This window comes from Eptesicus fuscus, chromosome 16, assembly GCF_027574615.1.
Source record: "Eptesicus fuscus isolate TK198812 chromosome 16, DD_ASM_mEF_20220401, whole genome shotgun sequence".
Taxonomy (NCBI): domain Eukaryota; kingdom Metazoa; phylum Chordata; class Mammalia; order Chiroptera; family Vespertilionidae; genus Eptesicus; species Eptesicus fuscus.
The window spans coordinates 64,268,202-64,291,825 of NC_072488.1; positions in this window are offsets into that span (position 1 = coordinate 64,268,202).

Consider the following 23,624-nt stretch of genomic DNA (forward strand, 5'->3'; position numbering starts at 1 on the left):
AGATGTGTGTGTGTGTGTGTGTGTGTGTGTGTGTGTGTAGCTTCTGATAAAATTTATAATGGTAATATTTTTAATTGCTCTTCCAAACTCATGTCCTCTCCCCTTTCAGCTCTCCATGATACCTACATATGCAGTCAGTCTTGTTCTAGGAAAAGGTGGTAAGACCCCTGTATGGAATACAAGTAAACCAAAGAATGAAAGAGAATAGGAAACTGATCATTTACAATAATTGGCAGCTATAGGGAAAGGAGAAAGTAGTTTTAAGTGTGTGTGTGTGTGTGTGTGTGTGTGTGTGTGTGTGAGAGAGAGAGAGAGAGAGAGAGAGAGAGAGAGAGAACTCCTTTGATGGAATTAGGTGAACATGAGTAGTGAAATACAGAAGGAACTGGGGGAGCAGCATTTGCACAGTAGTTTTTGTAAAGGTGGACATTTTGAGAGGAAGTCAAGATGGGAAAAATAGTCTGGCTACCATATGCCTGGTGGACATTTAGTCTTGGGTTGTGACTCAAACACCTGCATGGTCACCAGGTCCCAATGTTTTACTCATTCTTGTAGAGCTCAGTTCATGTGACTGATTTCTAACGTCCTTTCCTTGGTTTGCAATTGGTTATCCAGTGAGCCTGGCACTCAGGCCCCTCAAGTCTTGTTAATCATTTCCCCAGAAGTCTGGCTCCTGTCCCCTGTGTTCCACCCACTGCCTTGATGCCTGACATGACCCCTCTCTAACCCAACTCCTTCTCATCTCCTCCCTTTCCTGGCTACCCCAGCATGGCTGCTTTTGTGCTGGGTCCTCAGGGGCGTCTCACACCTGGGCTCAGGTAAGTCCTTCACTACTGCCATGCTGCTAGTCTCCCCCATCAGAGTAGTCTTAATGAATGCCAATATGGGCATGTCAGAACCCTCAGAGTCACGTGCCTGATAAAGCCCATATTTTTTTTAGCACAATCCATCCCTACCTCCCCCACGTTGTGTCCCACCTTCTGTGCTCCAGGTCTTCTGATCTGATTACTCCTCAAATGCACAATGTGTATTCTCAGCTCCATGTCTTTGCACATCCTGGCTCCCTCCCCCTAAATTCTTTCCCTATTAACTGCCTCCTACTCATCAATACTGAGTTCATTTATCACATCTTGGCAATCTCAGTCTCTGGCTAAGCAAAATGCAGCTACTCATGGAATCATAATTCACTGAACTGTGATTACTTTTCTCACTTGGACCTGCTCGAGGACAAGGACAAGGTCTTTTCATTTTGTATCACAAGATTGTGGAATATTTCTTGGAACATAGTAGGTACTTAAAAAATTCATTGAATTGATGAATCAAAATATACAGAAATGCCAAGTATGATGATTAATCCTTTTTCAAGCATACTATAGAAATACAGAATTCTTAATGGTTAACAGACAGTTATTAGTCAATATAAATTAACTGTATTATATAGAAAGATATTTGCAGCATCCATATAAATATTAAGAAGCGTTGATCATCTCTGATTGGGTAGCTCAGTTGATTAGAGCAGTGGTTGGCAAACTCATTAGTCAACAGAGCCAAATATCAACAGTACAACGATTGAAATTTCTTTTGAGAGCCCAATTTTTTAAACTTAAACTTCTTCTAATGCCACTTCTTCAAAATAGACTCGCCCAGGTCGTGGTATTTTGTGGAAGAGCCACACTCAAGGGACCAAAGAGCCCCATGTAGCTCACAAGCCGCAGTTTGCCGACCACGGGATTAGAGCATCATCCTCATACTCCAAGGTTGTGGGTTCAATCCCTGCTTAATGCACATAACAAGGATGAACCAATGAATGCATAAATAACTGAAACAGAAAATTGATGTACCTCTTTCTCTGTCTCTCGCTCTCATCCTTCCTTCTCTCTCTAAAATAAGTCAATAAAAAAATTTAACAACAATGAAAAAGGAGTGCTGATCTGCATGTGGTAGGACTACAAATGGTTTTATTCTACTTTTATGTGAATGATTGTGTTGCCTATAGTTTTATGTTAAAAGCATGAGTTATCTTTATTATAATAAAAGGGAGAGATAATATTTAAAAGTGAAATGTTTCTGAAACATGGTTTAGGACTTTACAAAGAAACTGGACACAGGGCCCACTGCTGCCAATCCAGGCCCTGCCTGCTCTGTCCTGCTCTTCTTGCCCCCTCTGTTACCCTCCTGTCCTCATTTTCCCCAGGGGGTGGGTGGAGAAAGACTTGGCCTGGATCTGGTGAGATGTGGTTCATGTTTGAATGTGGGTGGAATGCTTCCAATAGCAGTATGATTGTCCACTTTAGTACATCTCCTGCACATCGCTGACCAGTTGATCCCCATGGACACTGTGTCCCACAGTTGTGGAGGGAGGGATGCTACGCAGTGGTAAAGGGCTCAGTGCTCTCGGCATTCCTAGGGAAGGGTTTATTATCCAAAAGGGGGAGAATCAGGGTCAGTCACTTATTTGCTTGAAGACATGCTGTACCAGTCTCTCATAAGGAGGCAGAGTGGCTGGTTTACCGAACTTAAATAAAGGCACCCAGCCAAACGCCACGCCACCTCCCTCTACCGGCCACGTGTGTCTGAGCATTCCTCTGCATCGGCGAGACGGCACCTCTGCCCACTGCGGGCTGGGACAGAGCCACCCATAAATGCTGTTCCCGCGAGTGCTTCTGAATGGGCCTTTCATTCCTGTGAAAGTTAGGAAATTCTCTTAAAGAGCAATGCAATATTTAATGTTTTTTTTTCACCTCTACATCTATAAACACATTGAGAAAATTGGAACACTACTCTAATACTATTAAAGATGATCAAGAAAAAAGTAATGTCACTTGAAACAGACTAGACTTCTCCATTTATGACAGTGACAGGAGACTGAAGTCATTGTTTTTTTACTCATGAGGTCTAGCTGTATGCTAAGTTAATTAAGTTTAACAAACACATAGCGGGTGCCTAATACGTTGGTGGTACCAGGCTAGGGGATGTGGGGGCTAAAAAAAGATGAAAACCTGGTCCACAGCCTCAAGGAATTTACAATATGGTATCTATAAATTAACTGAGATATAAATTCTCTTCTTGGGATTAGAACTCAGTAAATTAAACATTTTTACTTCCATTTATTGGATAATTTTCATTTGGCTGAAATGCAATGCAATATTATCCTCTCCTTTGAAAATTTTAGTAACTTACAGACTATATTATCTGTAATGTTTTGGCAAGCTTTTATTTATTCATTGGTTTCATTTTTCATCTATGTCCTCACTCAACAAATATTTATTTAAAGTTTCCTATATTCCAGGAACTGTTCTAAGAGCTTAGAGATATAGTGGTGAACAAAACTTCAACACACACACACGCACACACACACACACACACTCACACACTCCTTACCAGGAGTTAATAAGGGCCACGAAGAGAAAGCAGGCAGAATGGAAATGTGGAGAGTGAGGAGCTTCTTGAGATGGGTGTGTCAGGAAGCCTTTCTGAGAGTTGGGAATTACATGGAGCCTTATAAGTCTGGGGGATGAGCCAGCTAGTGTTAAGTCTGAGCTGAGAAGGTGCCAGTGTCTGCAGACAGTGACTAGATCGGATAGACGAAGCAGCCTAGGGGAGAGTGGCAGGGCAGGAGGTGAGGGCTGAGCCATGACCAGGCTCCAGAAGAAAGCAGGCTTGTGGGTCAGGATGGGTCAAGCACAGAAGAGTCCTTCTCTGACCTTTGTTTAAAAAGATCACTCTGACTACCCTGGAGAAGAATTTGTAGAATAACTTAAAGAAAATGAATAACTGTGTAGTCCATTATTTTAGTCCTTGGTCTAAATGAATCGGCACAAACTTACCACTCTTTTCTAGTTTCAACTACACTGCCGATAATTTGTCAATATAATTGTTATTGTCAAGAAGCAATTTCTACCTAGAACAGTGGTTCTCAACCTTTCTACTGCCGCGACCCTTTAATACAGTTCCTCATGTTGTGGTGACCCCCAACCATAAAATTATTTTTTTTTGCTACTTCATAACTGTAATTTTGCTACTGTTATGAATCATAATGTAAATATCTGTGCTTTCTGATGGTCTTAGGCGACCCTGCTAGCGGTTCTCAACCTGTGGGTTGCAACCCACAGGTTGAAAACCACTGCTGTAGAGCCTAAGACCATCAGAAAGCACAGATATTTACATTACGATTCATAACAGTAGCAAAATTGGTCTTAGGCGACCCTGCTAGCGGTTCTCAACCTGTGGGTTGCAACCCACAGGTTGAAAACCACTGCTGTAGAGCCTAAGACCATCAGAAAGCACAGATATTTACATTACGATTCATAACAGTAGCAAAATTACAGTTATGAAGTAGCAAAAAAAAATAATTTTATGGTTGGGGGTCACCACAACATGAGGAACTGTATTAAAGGGTCGCGGCAGTAGAAAGGTTGAGAACCACTGACATAAAAGATGGAGAAATCAAGTAACAACTAGAGCTTCCCAACAATGAGAACCTGCTCTTAGAAGTGTTCAACTAGAGACTAGATGGCCCACCAGGGCACTATGGGAGTGAGTTCTTCAATGAGGGGCCATGGACTTGGGTACTCCTACGATCTTGTCCTGCTCTGAGAGTGGCTGGACTGGACATGATGCTGTGCTTCCCACATCCCTCCTCCTGCCAGCTGGGCATGGTCCTGAAATTGTCCCTGGCTGGGGAGAGCTGCCTGCCCAAAGCCACGCATCTTCTTAGGTCATCCCATGTCATCCCATGTTGGGGACTGCAGGGAGTGCACAGGTTGGGTATGCAGTGCTCCTCAATAAATATGTACTAAAAGCTGTAAACATACATTACAAGTCTTTATACCAGACCCATTCAAATGGACCCCATGTTCCAATTCAGAAGGTCCTGTGCCCTTCCCTGAGCAGCGGGCACAATGAAGGCCAGCTCTGGGGCCAGGGCAATCACCATTCATCCCCGGGGAGGCTGTGTGGTCACAGGGCCAGCCCGGGCGGCTCCTCGGTCCCGAAGGAGGAAGCACATTGTCACATGCTCCGGAAACGGTCATACCCAGAGGAATTCAAAAATTCCACTTAAAGATGGAAAAGTTTACTTTCTCAAATGTTTTGAGTGAGTACTATAATTTATAATGTCACCCAAAATATTTTTGTATTTCCCACTGATATTTTATTATAATACTACTAGAGGCTCAGTGCACAAAATTCTTGCACGGGTAGAGTCCCTAGGCCTAGCCATTGATCAGGGCCGATTGGGGCCCTCTGGCTGCCGGCCGAGGCCTTCCTTCATCCCACTCCATCCCCTGGTGGTCAGCACATGTCATAGGGAGCGGTCGAACTCACAGTCTGTCAAACTCCTGAGGGGACAATTTGCATATTAGCCTTTTATTATATAGGATTATGTCTTTTCCTAAATGCTTCAGGAAAAAAAAAAAAAAATTGGCAAGTATCCTTTACATGAATCATGGCTCATTGGCATCGAAATGTTAGACAATAAATTTAGCTATGATACAGAAACATTAAATATGATACTGTTATGTCTAAGCCAGATATCACTGAAACTAAGTCTGCATCTTCCCATACTTCCTCCTCAGGGTAGGAGGCACATCTTGTGGACATTCATTTGAATTCTGTCCGTGCATCATGGGAAAAAAAAAAAAAATCCAAATAGGTTGTACTAAAAAGAATTAATGCTTCAGCCCATTCACAGTAGGGTTTTAGTCAATGTTTGTAAGCTCCATGCTACTCATGGTCTGGAGTGGGCTACTCTAACCCACTGTCATTGCTTTTGCAGGAGGCAGCATGGCTCAGGGGTCCAGGCTCAGGGGCCCATCCAGGGTTCAGGTCCTGGCCCTCCCCTCTCCAACTGCCTAGCCTCCAGCATGTCACCTTCGGAGGCTCAGTTTCCTCCTCTGTAAACGGGTGATGGAAATGATACTACCTAACGGCTATGATTGCTTTTAGAAGTTAATATATTTATCAAACCCTGAGAACAGTGCCTGGGACATGATATGCTCCAAATAATACTAATAATTGGCACTTAGTATTCGGATGGAGTTTGTCTTTAAAAAAAAGCATGTTCGAGGTATTTCAAGGCAGTTGCACGCTGCGCGCCACACTTGGTTCCTCCCACCGAAAGCCTCACTGAGGCCACCACCGCAGACAAACCCGGAGCCGACTTGAGAACCAGCCATGGCGACCGAGGCAGGCACACCCACCACGGGCTTCTCTCCATCTCGCCTGCCGGGTCACAGCTTTCAGCCTCAGAGCTTTGGATAAGTCATTTATTTCCTGCACTTATTTCTCTTGTCTGTAAAACGGACACAAAAATCTTAACTATTTAGAGTTCAGCACAAAAGATTTGCAGAAAATAGACGGTTGTCTAGTATGAGCTGCTCATACTGTTTTAAAAAGGATATTCAAGATGAAAGGTGTCCTTCGTCACCATTTATACTGTGTGTTTTTTTTTTAAATATAAATTTTTATTGATTTCAGAGAAGAAGGGAGAGGGAGAGAGATAAAAAACATCATTGAAGAGAATCATTGATTGGCTGCCCCCACAAGAGATTGGGCCAGGAACCCGGGAATGTGCCCTGACTGGGAATTGAAACTTAACCTCCTGGTTAATAGGCCAATGCTCAGCCACGGAGCCATGCTGGCCCGGCAGCCATCTGCACTGCGGCTTGCTTTCTTCCGGAGTCACCTGCAGCGGCCGGTGGACGCTCTGCTGCTGCATCTGACATCAGCATCCACTGGTGTCTCACCTGGGGGGTCAGGATGTGCTGGGAGCAGCTCTTGCTTTGGAATCCATCAGACACGGGTCAGTCACAGCTCCGAGAGGGTGGGAGACCGAGGCAGCCTTCTGTGGGATCCGATGGCCTGTGTCACACGCAGCCCTCCCAGGAGGACGCGTCAGGGAGGCAGCACCTGGTGGCTGCTGGGCAGGACCCAGTGTCGGGCAGCCACCTCCTCCTCCTGCTCATCTCGAAGGCAGTGTTCTCAGGTCTGTAGGTCGATGTTTGCACATCTCAGGCACTTTGTTCATGACTATGGCACTTGAATTTGTGATAATTATTTCCCAAGCTTGATTTTGTAACAATAACACAGTATCTTTGAACCTGAGCTACAGATCCTGATTTCCCTGTGGTACCCACATCTCTATTTCAGTAGTCTACTCTTATCCAAATGACTTCATTCCATGGATAAAACAAGCATCCAAACAAAAAAGGAGAGAGTAAGAGATTTATTCATTTCAATTCTCAAATATATTTAATTTAGAGAAGCTTCAGAGAGTTTTCTGACTTAGGTATCATACTTCTGTTCTCAGAAATGGGTAAAATGCTAATCACACAGAGGGGCTTAGTGCAGCGTTTTCTCCACATTTAGACTGCTGATTGCACCTTGTACATTCTGTGTGAATCATATCACTTGAAATCACATTTATTAATTGTAACATCAGGATGTAAATGACATTGGAAAGACTCAGTGTGCATGTCTACAAAGAGATGCTATTATGGGCGATCGGGAAGCTAACCGTTATAACATCATCCAAGCCGGTCAAGAACAGTTATGGCCTTGGGTTCATTATCCTTTTCATGTTTTATTTCATTTTTTCTCTCTCAAGTTAACATCACTGTGACAATTCCTCTGCTGAGGTTAGGCAACATCCGTGAATCCGCATTCCGGTAGTGGGCATACCTATTACAGAGGCCCTTCCTTCGTCTCCCTAAAGTCCAGTGGACACAGATTGTCAGAATACTATACATTCTAAAGGAATAAGGTCAGGTACACTGTAACGTTGTTTCCTTCAAGAGTATACCGCACTTCATTCAGTCTCTTTAAGAACAGTTCTCTTTCAGTAATGAATGCTGGCCACGGTATTCACACCCCCTCACACTTTTCAGGACCATCTTGCTGGATTTCCTATAAACGGGGCATTTATTTATTTATTTATGTATTCTTTACCTGAGAATATATTTTCCATTGATTTTTAGAGAGAGTGGAAGGGAAGGAGGGGTGGGAGAGAGAGAGAGTGAGGTTGAGAGAGAGAGAGAGAGAGAGAGAGAGAGAGAGGGAGAAACATCGATGTGAGAGAGACACATTGATTGGTTGCCTCCCGCAAGTGTCCCACAGGGGCTGGGGTGGAACCTGAGACCCAGGAAGTGCCCTTGACTGGAAATCGAACCCACAACCCTTCAGTGTGTGGGCCGACGTTCCAACCACCTTCTGGCCAGGGCAGAAGGCGTCTTTATACTCGAACAGGAAAGAAACCTCTGGAAGCTGTGCTGTGGTCTTGCAGTTTTCCTGCACCAATCGGTACATTCCTTCCTTCCTTTTCTCGAACTATAAAGCTACAACAATGTTTATATTCATGTGAGTGTTTCAGCCATTCATAGCCAGTTTATCAGTGACGGCGCAGCTGCAGGCGCTGTGGTCTCTGCCCGGGCTCTGAGTGCCCGATGGGCAGGGACAGCAGCCCCCGGCACCGGAAAGGTACCAGCCCTGCCAGTGCCCGGAGGGGTATTTGCATTACAGCCCAACACATCATTAAGGACACGATTGTTATTGAATGTGGCACAATCATCTTTCTCCTCTTCATGAAATCCACTTATGTAATTACCTTCTTAGCTCATTGGCTTTGCCAGCCGCCTGGTTAGAAAGGGTTGTATCTGAGGAAATATTAAAAACAGGCTCACGCAATTGCTCCCTTTAAGCTGACTTTTAGGTATCGCCATATTGAAAATGAAGATCCTTTTCATGCCCTGAAGAGCGAGGAAACCCCGCGGTCACAGGCGCTCTGCAGCAGTAGCGGGGCGCCCAGAGCAGAGCCCGCAGCCCCGCAGCGCCGCCAAGCCTCCCAGTGGCGGGGGCCCTGCGGGCCGCTCTCTGCGTGGGCGCTTTGGCCTCAGTTGTAGCCAATCCTTTTTTCAGGAAAGCCAGATGCTGTTTTAAACTGTGCCTCAACTTTCTCCTTTCAGGACAGGAACAAATTTCCGAAGGAAATATTTCTCTACAAACGGGACGCAGGCTCACCAAGCTGCGTGGCTCTCAGAGAGCAGCCGCTTTGGAACGTGGCATAATCTGGGTCCTGAGAGGGAGGTGTGAAGAGCCCCCGGGGCTAATTTTCAGAGCACGTTGGCATGTCTTTCCAGCAGGGTTTTGTGATGAATGTGCAACGTGAGCCGGCAGAGTCCGCCTCACTGAAGAGCAGCAGCGCCCAGGTACAGATCTGAAATGACCTGAGAACACATCTGCGTCCCCGTGTAAGCTTGCCTTTAAAACACAGCGCCATCCGTGTTTACTGTAAACACAGCGAGGTGAGCCGGGATACCTTTATCTTATTTGGTAGTTCTGTGTTTGAGCCTCTTTGTTTGAACAGAAGTGTCAGCTGTATTTTACTTTATTATATAAAAAAAGTTTCAGAATTTAATTAAGGGTCAAGTACCAGCAGTAGATAAATGCAACAGCTAAAGCATATTTCTGATCACTCTGAAGTCTGCAATCATGAAAATTATTATCATTGAGTAAAACTGGTCTCGATGATGGTGACTGGGAGATGGATTCTGCGCTCAGCCGTCATTTACATAATAATGGGTTCCAGTTTTCATCAGCACCTTTTGTTTGTACAGTGCTTACAGCTACAGTAAATTGTCAAAATGTCATTCCTCTCCAATCAGCCAGAAAATATCAACAGTAAACAAGGCCCAGGAAGAAATTCTCTGATTAGAAGAGCAGCGGACGGGGAGCAGAGCCCAAGTCCCCAGGAGGGCCGGGAGCGTGTCACTCTGGTGTCCCCAGAATACAGTCGTCTGGGTTATGGCAGCGGCTCCCTCCCGCCCCGGCCCGCCCCCGCCCCTTTAGTGAGGAGCTGCCTCTCTGCTATGGAGGTCCTGGACACCACTGGGGAGTGACAGGCTTACGGAGGCATTTGCCAGCCACTCCGCTCCTGGGCATCGGGCTCTGCTGTGGCTGCCAGCGGCCTGGGCCCAGGCGGACTCCCCCGGCTCACTGCTGGGCTCTGACTGCTGGCTGGCGGAGTTGGGAGGAGAAAGGCAGGCGCTGTGGGGAAGGATGTGGCCCCTGACAGGAGGCGGTCCCAGAGACCCCATCCGCTGGCTAGCCAACGCTCTGGTTTCGGATAGAAGAGTGCGAGGCTGAGAGATGGCCCCCAGGGAGGTGTGCAGGGACACAGGCGCTGGGGCAACGAGCCCAGGTGCAGATGCGACTTATATTCCTCTCTAGACCTCGCACTTCGCTTTTCTCCCCGGCCACCACTTGAACTCGGAGACCAGGGACCTGGAAGAATGAGGCCCTGAGCCCGAGTGCCCAGCTCCCAGGCCTCTCTGACCTGCTCTCGCCTCCGCTCAGCCACAGTCTCCTAAAGTGGGCAAGAGGCACGGAACCAGTGCATCTCCCGCTCCTCAGGGAAAGCTGACCCGGACCAGGAAAAGGATGAGGAGGATTAACACGGTACGTGCCTTATAGCCGCTATAGTTCCCAAGTATATGAAAATTAAAGACTTCACATTGTGTTTGAAATAAGAATGAATAAAGTGGCATTCTGCCAAGAGTCCCAGAAACCACTCTTGTGTGGAATTGAAACATTTGGCTCATATAATACTTAATTTATTTTTACGAAATGACAAGTTATATAAATGCATGTTTAAAACAGAGGGGCACAACCTATTTTCACTAGGTTTCTTTGTATTCTGGCTCATATAGCCACACATAGACAGGGTTATTATCTAAATGGAACCAAAACAATAAATGTCCCCAAAGGGTCTTTTTTAATTTATTTTAGCTATATGTTTCCCAAATATTCCAAAATGTGATCACGTAGTTAGGTTGCCTAAGGAAAGGCTCACAGACTCTTTCAAAAATTAATAGGAGTTTTTAAACCTATTGAATAAAGTGTTGACATCAGGAAATATTTTGTAGAGCTTTCAGGTTTCTTACCATGCACTTGATTTTGCTTGACTACTTTTAATTTTCCCCCCACTTCTTCTCTTTGAAAATCCGACATTGTCCAAACCCTTTCGATTAAGAAGCTTGGCTGAATGGAAGCACGTGGTGCCGCGGCGGTGCATTAGCAAACAGGCCGCAGGCCGGGGGCTCTGGAGAAACAGGGCTGATCAGCCGTAATTACCCTGACACCTCATGCAGACAGGGAATTAACTCCCAGGACTTGGGGCCGAATGAAGAAGAAGTTGCTGCTTGATGTTGTGAATGCTTCAGTGCCTGAACCCATTACAGTTTCAACGGAGATGGGAATTTGCTATAGTTTTTTTGTTGTTGTTGGTTGGGAATGTAGAGTGGTGTGCAGAAAATGAGAAAGTCATTCAGGATGCTGAAGCAACAGCGATTTGTGGTTTTTTAAAGGCCTTTAGCTGCCGGTTCTACAGCATGTCTGTGATACATACATAACAGAGGGCCCCGGCCGGCGGGGCCTTCAGCAGAGGAAGACTGCTGTGGTGAAGGGGCCAGCCGCCCAGTCGCTGAAGGTGCTCCTGATGCCACAGGACGTGCTGGCAGCCCGAGCGGGCGGGGCAGCCGGGCTCCGAAGGCAACTAGTTAGCAGTTGGCACCTGACCTTTCGCTGCAGCCATGGTGACTGGGCTGAAGACGGAGCTCGTGTGATTATCCTCACACCCACACGGCAAGCCTGTGCATCCCACTGCAATTTAATGGCTGAAATCAGAGGCAGATCTGTGTTCATTGGACCAGTGCCGATACCCTCTTAGCTAATGAGCGCAATAAACATTTGCATGCCAGGAAACCAGTGCGAGTGGCAACATTATGGCATCCAGAAATACATACTCAGACACAAAGTGGTCAGTGCAGCGAGTGTCCTACGTGTATTTGCATACACATAAAGCCAGTCATCTTCCAGAAAAAGAAATTTTTACAACTTCTAGAATATTAAAAACTGCGACGCACCACAAAGCTTACTATGAACTCGGAATCTAAGGTTATGCATTCTAGAGCTAATGACTATTGCTGCCTCTTCTATGATTTTCCTTAATGAATCGTTACTTACAAATGTCTGCATGCATTTCTGCTGCCCTAAGACGCTTCATGCTTTCCCGACTGTCCCCTCGCCTTCGGGCCGAGTCCAAAGCAGCGCAAAGGCAACATAATCCCTACTTTTTGGTAACAGGGAAGATTTTTTTTTAACTTTGCCTTTACAGCCATGTAGTCCACAGTTCCTTAAGAATGAATGACAACAGTTTCTTGTTGTCCCAGACTGTGCCACCTCCGGGACTCTGTGGAGCGCCTATTGGTTTGAAGTCCCCGAGAAAAAGAGCAAGGCAGCTGGCCAGCAGCGCACGCGCCTCTGCACGCGCAGCCTGCGCAGTGAAGGCCGGGCGTCTCCCATGACCTCCGGGTTCAGGTTCAGGTGCAGGAGGACAGGGTGCCTGGCAGAGCAGCCAGGCTGTTCTGTCCCCATCAGCCAGTAATTCTTCCTACAAAACTTCATTTTAACAGCTTAGTCTTTAGCTGTGTAAATATGCTGCTTTATCAAAAGGCTGCCAAGAATTATTCTTGAAACCTGTCTTGTTTTAAGAAACAATGGGACCTATGGACTTTTCCCCATTCTTTCCTTCATTTTTCCCCCCAGTAACCCTAAAATGCTTGCCCACTTTATTTTGGTTAAGTGGTGTTCTGAGCGGAGAGGAGGGCTTGCTAGCATCCCTGCTCAGGGACAGTCAGTGTCTTCCTCACAGAACGCCATCCTTGGTGAGAAAGAGCTGGAGCTATTTTGCGAACAGAAACTGCCCCTTCGGGAAACCTGCAAGGTCAGGGAGAAATCATTTTGGTGCTTCTTATCTTTCAAAACAATGTCACCTTTATCACTATCGGAGAGTTTTAGGAAGGGTAGAAAAGTGAGAACTCTGAGCCCTGAATAATCACCCGAGTTTGCTTGACTTACAGAGGGCAAGACGAGCCTCTATCAGTTTAATAAAAGATGTTCTATCATTTTAGACAATTACACCAAAGATTAAGAATGTCAGGAAGCTGATGAAATCTCCTAGGTAACACTAAAAAATAATATGCTTTTAGATCACATCATGTATTAAATGACAACTGCCAATTTTTTTAGGAGTACTCAAAATTCTTTCCTGAATGACAATTTGAAATTAAAATACTTTGTTCTTAACAGTTAACTTCATTGACATGACACTTTCACTTCTTGACTAAGGAAAGTGGGTGAATAAGTGCTTTCACCTATCCAGTCGAAAGTAGCCTGCAGCCCCTCTGCATCCGTGCTGAATTAGAGAATAACAAGGAATGTTTTGCTAGCCCATCACTTGGTTGGAAATAACTAAATACGACTTATTTAAATATTTACCATCCTCTTAACTTGGCTTTCCTTATTTTATTGGCTTCCGAACAATTGCCTTTCTGACTGTTAGCCTAGTTACGAGGCCCTAGTAGAACTTGTTTCAAGCTTTCATTACAGAGCAACAGTACTCACCATGGGTGGCTCGGAAGGTGAGCCTGCCACGACCTCCCCGGCCCCAACTCTGCGGAGGATTAATTGCAGGACCAGAGGCAACCAATTTAATGCAATTCTCCTGCATGGTCTCTGTTTGCTCAGTGCATATTATCTTCTTCTTGATGATACAGGTGCCCGACAGCCATGAGGAATCTATGTGGTAGGCCCTCCACATGGGAACTACTGAAATGTCTAGAATCACCTGTAAACGGTGTATTGGCTGTAGTCCTAGTACCTGGCTGGAAGATCCCATCGGTCTTCCTTAGCCTCTACCACATGGAACCCCACCCAAGAAAGGTCCCTTTCTCCCCATTTGGGCTCAACAGCCAAGAGAGGCCTGAGTTCCACTGGCGCCAGGTAGACGGTAGGCGTGGAACTCATGAATTGGTGACAAGCTGTAGGGACCAGGAGACAAGCAGAGATACATCTGCCAGTGAGGATGCTGTCCTCTCTAAGCACACTGCCCACCCCAGGTTTGCTTCATGCTTCCCTTGCCAGATCTGCGTTTTGTTCCTCCTGACCGCCTCCACCCCATCTTCTGGCGCTCTGCTCAGTTTTAGGATTTAACTTTCTGCCCGGCCAGGCGAAGCACCAAGGACTTATGGTTTGTTTGTTATTCTGCATTTTTCGCCTTCTGAGCCCTGGTACCACATCCCCTCACTTATGAAGTAGATAGGAAACTACCATAGTTATTAGCAGCATTATGGGAACAGTAGTCATTTATCAAGCTCTTATCCTAGGCATGTCATAAGCACTATCTCATTTAAGCCTTATACCAATTGTATGGGGAAACCAATTCTGGGAGGTTAAGTAAATTATCAGAGGTTATAGAGCTAGTAAGTCATTTCGCTGAGATGTAATTCTCAGAAACACCAACTCTGATGGCATAAGTATGAGTTTTAGTTGCACTTTTGTACAAATGCTAAGGTGTAAGGGCCTTTAACCAGTGCTGCTATTTGTAGAACAGGAGCCCTTTTCTGTTGTTGTTGTAATATATATATGGAGAGAGAGAGAGAGAAGAGAGAGAGAGAGAGAGAGAGAGAGAGAGAGAGAGAGAGAGAGAGAGAGATTTTAGAATCCTCATCAACTTGATTGCTTAGAGAGAGAGGGTATGTGTAGGTCATTGGACTCCTTCTAAGATACATGCTCTGGGCTTCCTGGCCTTGACTTTGATCCTCTCATGCTCACTGGGAAGTGCTGACAGTGTGGAGTTGATTCCAGTGCTCTGCCTGCACCTTTAGCCATTCCCCAGCCCGCGACACGTCTGGGAATGACCTCATGCAGTGTCTGTATGCCATGTACCTCCCTGGCCTGCCTGGCTCGTCATGAGGATGCATAAGTACACCCATTGGAGCAATTAACACATTCTAATGGCCTCTTTCAGCAAAAATTCATCTCGCAAGATATCATGAACAAAGGAAATGTGAAAGAGACATAATTACTAATTTTTCAGTTGATGTAGGACATTATTTACCTATACACATCACCCTCACTCTTTCCTCAAAGAAAAGTAGGAGACATGCAAGACAATACATCAAAACATCTCTTGAGTTTTTAAGAATAAAGACTTAAAAATAAAGATATACTTGACTTTACAAAATCATCCAACATAATTAAAAACCACTACAGGGTCCACACCAATATGGAGCTTGGCACCCAGACATCCACAGCCTTTCTGCATCCAAGAGCAGGGCCCTGCGCTGGTTCATGCAAACCGGGCAGGAAAACAGGCCTTCCCAGGGTGGGCTGCTCCAGCGAGGACCCGTGAGAGGGATGTTCTGATTCCAGACAGATTCCAGGCCTTTTCTAAGGACTCTGGTATTCTGACTACAAGGGAGAAAAATCATATCCCAGAACACGGTGGAAAGAAGGTAGGTAGACAGTGGAAAGCAATTTTCTAAACAGATCTGTCCTTAGACTATGGATGATAACAGGAGAAATGAAAGCATCATGTTTCAAGTGTGGCGCAGCAGCAATCTAACACCAGAGACATGGGAAAGCAGTGGCGGACAGGAAGAAATAAAGGGGAGTTGAAAGTCACAAACTCGGTTTATGGGGCTGAGGCAAATGATCTTGAAGGAATGGAGAAAGTACCCAAATATAGCACTTTTATCTTTGGGTAATAAATAAGGCAACTTTCATGCACAGGTGGCTTAAAATGGACTTGTATGGAAAGAAAACTGAACAATAATTCAAAATAAAAAAATTCTCCCATCCTCAAATAAAAACACAACTCTTCTTGTCAAATAATATAGTAATCAACTAGTTCTAGTCAATAGAGAAGTACTTTTGCTCGAGGGCTCAATTTAGGATTCAGAATGACTCATATTAGAGAGTAAAGATGCTTTTCTGAAGGCCAAGATCATGATTTGATATGTTGTGTAAATTACTCATTACACTTGGTATTATTAGTGTGACCACTATTATTTTCACAATAAAAAATTAAAAAGTAAGTAGGTTAAGGAGAGAAAAAACATTCATATGATAATTTTTTAAGATAAATATTACATGCGGTGATTTAAAATGGATTCATCATAATTGAATTAAAAACAAAGTTATGTCTTATCCACCTAACACATTTGGAACTATTTTATTGTGAATTAGGACTTACCTAAACAGGCGAAGAATGCTAATCAAGGCTTCTATTTACTTTTGCTGCAGCAGGGAAGTCAGTGCATCATGTGGGTAAGCCTAACCGTTCCCATAGACACACACAGAGAGGGAAAGCATGTCAGATGACACACACTCACACCAGAATCTGGCGGGCAATTGTGCCGACTCCTTCATCAGGAGAGACGTCCCATTGGCCAGTCTTCTGAATGGTAACTGTGCTCAGAGATGATCTAACATTCTTAGTTTATTTTCTCTGCGAGTCCAGGAATAGTCTAAAGCAGTGGTTCTCAACCTTTTTAATGCCGCGACCCTTTAATACAGTTCCTCATGTTGTGGTGACCCCCAAGCATAAAATTATTTTCGTTGATACTTCATAACTGTAATTTTGCTACTGTTATGAATCGTAATGTAAATATCTGTGTTTTCAGATGGTCTTAGGCGACCCTGCTAGAGGTTCTCAACCTGTGGGTCGCCTTAATTATCTAGTGGGGTTAAAAGGAGGCAGTTTGGATTTTCTGGGTAACTGAAACATAAACAATTAGGGCCAAAAACTTTGTGTAGTGGGCACACAATGCAGTATGCAGATCATTTGTCATAGAAATGTACACTGGAAACCTACATGACTTTATTAACCAATGTGACCCCAATAAATTTAATAAAAAAACTTTGGTTTCTATCCATGTCTAATCATAATTAAAAATATATTATAGTGGAGTTTTACATCTGCACCCTTAACTTGCTCAAATTCAGGTAATAAATTCTAGGAGGGCAGAAGGAAAGAGAGAGAAAGAGGTAGAGGTAGAGAGAGATGAGAGAGACACACACACAGAGAGAGAACATGTAAAGGGTTTGAAGTAATTCAGGGCAATGTCCCTTATCTCCTCTTCCACCAATGAACATTGAACATTGAACATTGAACTTTGACCAGTGTTCAGTGAACACTGGGTTGTGGCCAATGAACATTGCATGGAGGCTGGATCCTGTTGGATCTTTAAGTGGCCACAACCCTGAGCCTCAGAGCAGGTGCACCTCTCCTCTCTGAGCCGGATTCTGGGAGTCTAGACACAGGACACACTGTTCACACAGCTTGGCATCTAAATGTAAGACAACAGCACCATCCTTTCTCAGCCTCAGAAACAATAATTTATTGCATCTGGGAGGGATAATGGTCTACAGTGAATTTACTGAGGGCTAGCACCAGACATTGTTTTATGGTAGATAGAAGGGTGCTTTAGATGATCTTGTTTTTCACTTTAGCTGAAATACTCAATTCTAAGGAAGATGTGAGTCTACATTATCTACACATTTAACATGATAAATCAGGTATACTACAGGTGAGTCTCTTCTTGACTTAGGGCCATAAATTATTACATAAGATTCATGATGAAATGTTTAGTGTATTAATAAATTCACTTTGCAAATTTTTTTTTCTTGCCACTTACTTTGTGCTCCTAATAATGCAGTTTACAACAACAGTAGTATAAATGCTGTGTACTGGTTTTTGGGGAAAACGGTATATTTAAAAATAAATATTTTTACATTATAAAGAGACTGAAGTCTTTATTTTTTGATTTATTAAACCACATTAAAATAATCTCTGTTAACTCATCATAAATGCCTCCTGCCTCTTGCTCATTCCCATCATTGCTTGTTTCATTTGCACTGTACCTGTGCTGCTCAGTACGGCAGGCACGAGCTGCACGCAGCTATTTAAATTTAAATTACTTAAAATGAACTCGAACAAAAATGCAGTTGTTCTTTTACTGGCATTGGCCACATTGCAAGAGCTCAACAGCTGCCTGTGCGAGTGGCTGCCACACAAAGCATAGAGAAAACCTTGTCACCATCACAGGAACTTCTACTGCACAGCGCTGCACTAGATTTCTAATTTGAAAAGTGGAGAAATTTCACATTTAAATTAAAATATCAAGTTATTTTTCTTCCTTTAGAGTGAAAATAATTTTTTTGCTATCAGTTATTACTTAAGCATTGTTGTATTTCTGTAACTGTGGGCAAAAGTACTAACGCCTCAGGGTTTTGTTTTTGTGTTTTGATTTTTTTTTTTTAATCTCAAGATTTACGGGTGTTTGAGATGGTTAGAGAGGATAGACTTGAACTTGTAGTTTACTTGATATGTGGACACATCCCATTGTTTGTAGGGATAAAGCACTTAAAAGCACAGTGCTCCTGGATTTTTTTGGAACCCTGTAATAGGTTGGTAGGATTAACCCTCCTGTGGATGACAACGTAAAGAGTCAATATACACATGCACACAAACAAACAACTTACAGTTCTTTTCAAGGTCAGCAAAGCAAGCAGACATTGAGGGGAGAGCGAGGTGACTTTGAGAGGTGATTGCACAGGTGCCACTGGAAGTTCCCGCCTTTTGCCGGAGAACACTCCCCAGGCTGAATGTGGCCCTGGTGGCGGAAAGCCACATTTGGCTTGAAGTGTCAGCAGACAATTTTGGGTGCTGGCTGACCAGCCAGAAAGTTAGGGGAAACATCCTGGAAATGTGGGAGTTGCAAAGCGGGTGAACCTTCAATTTGTATAAAATCTTTCCCTAGATCCGTAGATTTTTATCAAATAGTATATAGTGTGATACTTTAGGAAGAGCAACAAAAGAGCAGTCCTGGAAAGCTGAAATAATTGAACACAGACTTGAGCTGCTACCCACATGGGACAGATGTGGCAGTTTGAGCCTGGCCAAATTAACTGCCTACTATTGTAAAAGTCTCTCTTCAGAGGAACAGAACAGAATTTAGGGCCTCTATCACATATTATTCCTAATATCCAGTTCCTAACAGAAAATCACTAAATAAAACAGGAAATGTGACCCACATCAAGAAAAACAAAATCAGTCAATAGAAACCCTGAGGTGACTCAATATTATAATTAGCAGACAAGGCTTTAAAGTGGCTATTATAAATATGTTCAAAGACATAAAGGCAAATATATGCCAAAGACATGAACATATATTGAGTATTAACAGAGAAATAGAGATAAAACAGAATAACTCAGTGCAAATTCTAGAATTGAAAAGGATGGTAACAGAGGGAAAAAAAATCACTGGCTACATTTAAGAGCACAGTATATACAATCAAGGAAAGTTAGGGAACTTGATGATATAGCAATGGCATTATCTAATCAAAATACAGAACTAAAAATAACAGAAAGGAAGTGATCAGAGCCTAAGAGACCCATGGGTCAATTTCAAGTATTCTAACATATGTGTAATTGGAGTCTCAGGAGAGGACAGATAGAATGGGGGAGAAAATAAATTTTAAGAAATAATGGCCCAAATCTTCTCAAATTTGATATAACATCCAAAAATGTCCAAATGAACCCAAAATATAAATAATAAGAAAGTCAAACCTAGACACATTATAGTCAAAATGCTGAAATGCAAATATAAAGAGAAAATTCTGGAATCAAGCATAAAAACAATAGCATATAACATAAAAGAAAAAAAATGAAACAAACAATGAAGGCCAAAAAACTCCCCAAAACAACAAAAAACAAACAAAACAAAAACCAAAACAATGCAAATCCAACACAAAAGAGCCATATTTTTAAAATGATGAAAGAAAAAAGTATGTCACTCAGAATTCCATATCCAATGAAAGTATTCTTTAAGTGTGAGATGCAGTAGAACATTTTTAATGTATCACATTTATTGATTTGTGGATACTGTACTAGCCTTGCGTCCCTGGAATAAATCCCACTTGGTCATGGTGTATGATCTTTTTAAAGTATTGCTGGATCCAATTTGCTAATATTTTGTTGAGGATTTTAGCATCTATGTTCATCAGGGATATTTGCCTGTAATTCTTTCTTTGTAGTGTCTTTATCTGGTTTTGGGATTCTGGCTTCATAGAAAGAGCTTGGAAGTATTCCTTCTTGAATTTTTTGGAATAGTCTGAGGAGGATATGTGTTAGTTCTTCTTTGAATATTTGGTAAAACTCCCCTGTGAAGCCGTCCAGACCAGGGCTATTGTTTGCTGGAAGGTTTTTGATGACTGCTTCAATTTCATTGGTAGTTATTGAGCTATTCAGGTTTTCTGATTCTTTCTAATTGAGTTTTGGAAGATTGTATTTTTCTAGGAATATGTCCATTTCATCTAGGTTGTCCAGTTTGTTTTAATAGCATTGTTTATAGTATTTTTTTTTTTACAATTCTTTGTATTTCTCTGGGATTGTTTATTACTTTACCTGTTTCATTCCTGATTTTGTTTTTTTGGGTCCTCTCTCTTTGCATCTTGGTGAGCCTGGCTAGAGGTTCATCAATCTTGTTTATACTTTAAAAGAACCAGTTTTGGGTTCTATTGATTTTTGTTTTTTGACTCTATGTCATTTATTTCCACTTTGATCTTTATTATTTCCTTCCTTCTCCTTACTCTGGGCTTTTCTTATAGCTCTCTTTCTAGTTCTTTAATTTGTAGGGTTAGATAACTTATTACCAGTTTTTCTTGTTTTTTTGTTTTGTTTTGTTTTTGTTTTTTTTTTTTTTTTTGAGGTAGGCCTGTAGTGCTATAAATTTCCCTCTCAGGATTGATTTCGATATGTCCCATAGATTTTGGATTATTGTGTTTTCATTTTCATTTGTTTCCAGAATGTTTTTTATTTCTTCTTTGATCTCTTTGGTAACCTAATCATTATTTAATAGCATGCTATTTAGCCTTCATGATTTTTATTGTTTTTTATTCTTTTCATTGTAGTTGATTTCTAATTTTATGCCATTGTGATCTGAGAAGATGCTTGATATGATTTTAATCTTCTTGAGCTAGTAGAGTCTTAGCCTGTGTCCTACTATGTGGTCTATCTTTGAAAATGTCTCATGTGCACTTAAGAAGAATGAATATTCTGTAGCTTTGGGGTGAAATGTTCTGAAGATGTCAATTAATTCCACCTGATCCAGTGAATCATTTAGGATTGATGTTTCTTTGCTGATTTTTTGTCTAGAGGATTTACCCAGTGATGTCAATGGATATTAAAGTCCTCTACTATGCTTGTATTGCTGTCAATCTCTCCAGTGATATTTTTCAGGAGGTTTTTTTTAAGTTTTTTTTTAATGTATTTGGGTGCTCCTGCATTGGGTGCATATATGTTTGCCAGAGTTATATCATCTTGTTGTATTGATCTGTTTAGTATTATGAAGTGGCCTTCCTTATCTCTTTTTATGGTCTTTACTTTGAGGTCAATTTTGTCAGATGTAAGTAATGCTAACCCCAGCTTTTTTTTTCATTTGCTTTTTTTTCCATTTCCATTTTTCTGAAAATTTTTCTCTTCACTTTCAGTCTGTGTGAGTCCTTTGCTCTGAGGTGGGTCTCTTGTAGATAGCATATATATATGGGTCATGTTTTCTTATCCATTTAGCTACCCTATGTCTTTTGATTGGAGCATTGAGTCCATTTACATTTAAGTTTATTATTGATAATTACTTGTTTGTTGCCATTTTGATTCTTTTTACAGCAGTCCCTTTAGCATTTTATTCTTTTTACAGCAGTCCCTTCAGAATTTCTTGCATTGCTGGTTTGGTGGTAATAAACTATCTTAGCCTTTTTTTGTCTGTGAAGCTCCTGATTTCCCCTTCAATTTTTAATGATAGCCTTGCTTGGTAAAGTATTCTTGGATTCAGTCCCTTGCTTTGAATCACTTTATATCCATTCCATTCCCTTCTGGCTGGATCTATTTATGTTGAGAAATCAGTTGATAGTCTAATGGGAGATGCCTTATAGTTAACTTTCTTTCTCTGGCAGCCTTTAGGATTCTTACTTTTTCATTGACATTTGCCAATTTAATTACAATGTGTCTTGGTGTCAGTATTTTTAGGTTCCTCTTGTTTGGGACTCTGCTTCTTGGACTTGTGTGACTTTTTTTTTTTTTTCCCCCAAAGTCAGGGAAGTTTTCTGTCATTATTTCTTCAAACAGGTTTTCTATTCCTTCCTTAGCTTCCTCTCCTTCTGGTACCCCTATTATGCAGATCTTGTTTCATATCCTATTATCTCAGAACTCCCTTAGACTCTCCTCCTGCTTTTTAATTTTTTTTTCCAGGTGCTGCTCTGCTTGGGTGTTTTTCTACCTTGTCTTCTAACTCACTGATTTGGTCCTCAGCTTCTTATAGTCTATTGATGGAACCTTTCATCGTGTTCTTTACTGCAGCTATGTCATTCTTCATTTCCTCTTTATTCTTACATGTTGGTGAATTTCTTTTTTTAAAAATATATTTTATTGATTTTTTTACAGAGAGGAAGAGAGAGGGATAGAAAGTTAGAAACATGGATGAGAGAGAAACATCGATCAGCTGCCTCTTGCACACCCCCTACTGGGGATGTGCCCGCAACCAAGGTACATGCCCTTGACCGGAATCGAACCTGGGACCCTTGAGTCCGCAGGCCGACACTCTATCCACTGAGCCAAACCAGTTTTGGCGGTGAATTTCTTATCCAGACATTTGAGCATCCTTATAACTATTACCCTGAATTCTTTCTCTGATGATTTGCTTGCCTCCATTTCATTTTGTTCCTTTTCTGGTGATTACTCCTTTTCTTTCATTTGAGGGTTGTTTCTTTGTCTCCTCATTATTGCTGTTCCTTTTTGATTGTTTCTATGAATTAGATAAAACTGCTATGCCACCCAGATTTTTTGAGTTTGTCTTATGTACTAGATGGTTTGTGGGACCTAGTGGTGTAGTCTCTCAGGTCTCCTGAGCTGGGTGTTCTAGTGAGGCCCCCTATTTGAGATATATGGGTTCTCCTGTTGTAGTTGGGTCTTGAATGTTACTGTCCCATTCATGAATGGGGCTCCTCTCAGGGTGTCTGATTATGTGGCTCATTCCCTACCACATCGTGCCAACCATTGTGGTGGCACTTACCAAACAGCACAAAATACAACACTGCAAGACATGACACAGAAGGAACAGAACATGAATGTATACAAGACACCTATAACCCCAATAGAAGTGACCACAAGAGAAAAGAGAATTAGGAAAGAGAAAAGAGAGTTAGAATGTTAGTGAGAAAAAGAAAAGAAAAGACAGACTATGGGGAGAAAACCAACAAAACAAACAAATAAACCAAAAAGCACAAACAGAAAGCACCCAGAAAAAAAAGGAGGGGAGGGGAATCTGTAAATGCAGAGCTTAAATAGAGAAAATAAGGTTGAGGAATTGGATGAATAGGGGAAGGACCATGGTTTAGAATAGAATAGGGAGAAAATAAATGAGAAGACCAGAAGAAAAATTAAAAAAATAATTTTTTTGAAAAGGAAAATAGAGGAGAGAGCAGATAGGCCAAAATTTAGGAAGTTAAACAAGTTAAAAAATTATGAAAAGAAAAGAACATGAGAAGAGAGAGAAAAAAAAATTGAGTAGTGAAGAGAACAGAAAGCGAAGGAGAAATGAGTAGGAATAGTGAAGAGGAAAATAGATATATGAATAAACCAACAGTGGTTAGAATAATAACATATCAATAAAGTAGATAAAGAAGATCTATTTTTAAAAAGAGAAAAAAGAAAGGAAATACAAAAACTAA